Raw genomic sequence first — 3,751 nt, forward strand, 5'->3', positions numbered from 1 at the left:
AAATTCAGTTGGAGCTTAAAGGAGAACTGAAGCTCAATAAAGAAGTAGGCTGGAAATACTACACATTATATTTGGGATGTATTTAATAGCATTTTAGTAGGGAAGATCTGTGCCTCTAAAGATGCCCCCTGTAGCTCATGGCTCATGCTCCAGGTAAATGTAATTTAAATTTAGGGGCCAACTCACAAAATACAGTATTGATATTCAATTTAAAACCTTTTCTTTTCAGGCACTTTATTGTCTGTGTGTCAGCATGGTTGTAAGGTGCAAAAGCAGAGTATTCTTGAAGAAGAGGTTTGGGAGTAGGTCGACAAAGAGATGACTTACACATCAGTCTGGATCAAGCAAAAGCCTGCAACAGTGTAAACCATGAGTTATTCTGGGTTTGTCAAAGTATAGACCTGGTTGAGGACTTTATATGAATGATCTAAATGCTTCCCTTTGACAAATGGCTGGCGAGGCAATGATGTTGAGGTGAGTTCCGGAGTAAGGCAGGGTTGTCCACTGAGTCCTCTCCTGTATATTATTGCTCTGGATCATTTCCTTGGGGCACTCCAGGGTTATGGTCCAGACGGGAAAGCTTTGCCTAGTGGTTGTTGCCTATGCAGATGATACGACTGTGGTTATAACAAAACCTCAACCATAAGGTATCCTTGTATCAGAAGTTACTCAGGGGCCGCAGGCTCCATGGGCAATCATAAAAAAGGTCTTGGCATGCAAAGAAATATCTTTCCTGTCATTAGTGTGTGCCATTAGTACTACAGGTATGGGACCTAATATCCAGAATGCTTGGGATCGTGGGTTTTCCAGATAATGGATCTTTCCATAATTTGGATCTTCATATCTTAAAGGGGAAGTAAAGCCTAAAATAGAATAAGGCTAGAAATGCTGTATTTTGACTAATAAACATAAACATGAACTTACTGCACCACAAGCCTAATCAAACAAATGATTTATGCTTTCAAAGTTGGCCACACGGGGTCACCATCTTGTAACTTTGTTAAACATCTTTGCAAGACCAAGACTGTGCACATCCTCGGTGTGGTCTGGGCTGCTTAGGGATCGTCATAAATTATCAAGTCAAATAATATCTGCCAGAAGCCGATACAGCAAGAGTGATTAATAATCAGAATATGCTGACTGCACTGTGTTGTCATGTAATATAATGTGGATTTTTTTTTAGTTTTTGTATTGTTTTATACAAACTTTCTCCAACTCTGCAGAACCAGTGGCTGCAGCAAAATAATCCTCCAAATAGAATTCCAGTTTATCTGTTTAAATCTGGCTCCATGATCTTTGTCCCTGCAGCTGGAGTTGGAAACCGTAAAGAGAATGTAGAGACACAAATAAAATCCAATACAAATTTATACACAGTCGCCGACTGCTCTACAGGGAAACAAACAAAGCTGCTTGAGTTCTGCATGGCTGGGAAGTAAGTTTCCCTGCAGTGCAGTTAGGGACCGTCTGAAAATTCCTATCGACAGTAGTAAATGAAGGGAGAATTTCACTGCATACAGTCAGGTTTCATATAAAAACGGTACATATTTTTTAATTAAAGTATATTGGAGATAGGTTTCTTTTTCATTAAAGAAATTTAATGTTAAAATTGGATTTTATTTTTTTGCCTTTACGTGCCCTTTACGTCTACTAGAAAATCATGTAGACATTAAATAAACTCGATAGGCTGGTTTTGCTTCCAGTAAGGATTAATTATATCTTTGTTTGAATCAAAGACAAGGTACTGTTTTATTATTACAGAGAAAAGAGAAATCATTTTAAAAAATGTGGATTATTTGGATAAAAAAGAGTCTATGGGAGATGACCTTTTTGTAATTCTGAGCTTTCTGGATAACTGGTTTCTGAATAACAGATCCCATACCTGTTTAAGACAGACAGTATGGCAGCTACCTGCATACAATTATACAGTTATGGAATGTTCTGCACACACCATAAGCTTGTTATACTGTAGTGTGTTTAGGGAACCAGCATGGCTCTTTCTACTCATATACCCATATTTTAAAGATTTTGATCTGTGGGAATTGCAGGAAATCTTGTCTTGCCTTGCATAATGAATAAAAGAGATCTCCCAGACAATTACAAGGACAAGAGAAAATAAGTAGCTGGTGGCTAAAACAATATCCGAGTTCCTGGAAAAATCTATCCACAGCATTAGTGAATCTGAACAGTAGTTTCCCGCTAATGTTAAGTGGTTATTTCTGACTTCTGAGGAACAGTTACATGAATAGTTGAAATTACAGCATTCAATGTGAGTTTCCTTCCCTATAACACTTGGCCACATTTATGGGAATCCCTCTCTATTTGTCATAGACTAGGTTTTTAGCACATGGTATAAGTGAACAAGAATAGCACTTAATTTAAAAATATAATTTTGGTCCTTTTGCTACACTGTAGTCTACTTATTCTTTAAAGACAACATTTAAAGGGAATGGAGGAATGAAAATACCCTCTTTGACAATTTCGACGAACAACTTCGACAATCCTATATTATTTCCCCAGTACGTTTTTCTTTGAAAAGTTTTCAATCAATTAATTAATTTCAATTAATTTTAATTAAAACCACTTGACATGAGAAAGTCTTGCCAGTAGGGAAAAAAATCTGTCAAAATAAAATCCAATTAAATCTGGCCCTAGGGCTGAGTTGCAGCACAATGTGCATCTGATTAGTAAGCAAGGGTATTGAATGATAAGACAACAACAATATCCACTGTGCCAGCCTGCAAAAGGTATTATTTCATTAACAATGTATATGATTTCTCATATGTATTAATTAGGTAAATACCATGTTAATAGTTAACTGACCCTGGTCCATTAATCCCTTCCATACTTAGGCGAGAGCATGAATGAGATGGGATAACAAATGGACCCCCTGGTTCATATTTGCTTGTTTGTTTTTTATATATCTTCTTGCAGTGAAGATATTTGGCATGGTTATTATAAATAGGTTAACAGAGTAGTTTTAGGGCAGAGACACGCGGTCAAATTCGGGGAGATTAGTCGCCCGGCAACAAACCTCCTCTTCTTCAAGGCGACTAATCTGCCTGAACTGCCTTCCCACAGTCTAGAATGTAAACCACCGGCGGGATGGCAGTCGTAGCGCTTCATTTTCCATAGTCGGCCGAGGGTTTCCTCATAAGGCAACTTCGGGCAACAAAGTGCTCTGAGTGCCATCCCGCCTGGGATTTACAGTCTAGCTGGCGGGAAGGCAGGGGAAGGCAGTTCGGGAAGATTATTCACCCCAAAGAAGAGGAGATTTGTCGGCGAGCGACTATTCTACCCGAATCTGACCGTGTGTCTCTGCCCTTATGGTATCTTTCTGTAAAGGCTATGAGCAAACTTAGCGGCTGTTCCTGCTGAATTGTGTTTAGTACAGGGGAATACCTTTGCTGTCATAATTTTATGGGATCTCTCTGTACAGGCTAAGAGCAAATATAGGGGGATGATCCTGCTGAATTGTGCTTAGTACAAGAGAATACCTATGCTGCCATAGGTTTATGGTATCTCTCTGTACAGGCTATGAGCAAACTTAGAGGGCTGTTCCTGCTGAATTGTGCTTAGTACAGTGAAATACCTACACTGCCATAGATTTATGATATCTCTCTTTACCAGCTGTGAGCAGATTTAAGTAAAGATTGGGATTCACCATGTTGACCCAATAAATAGTTAAAAGCAAAGTTTTGCCTGAATGCTCACAATTATTTAACCTTGTCCCGTTGCATATATTCATGATCAC

This window comes from Xenopus laevis, chromosome 9_10S (genome assembly GCF_017654675.1).
Source record: "Xenopus laevis strain J_2021 chromosome 9_10S, Xenopus_laevis_v10.1, whole genome shotgun sequence".
NCBI classification, from domain to species: domain Eukaryota; kingdom Metazoa; phylum Chordata; class Amphibia; order Anura; family Pipidae; genus Xenopus; species Xenopus laevis.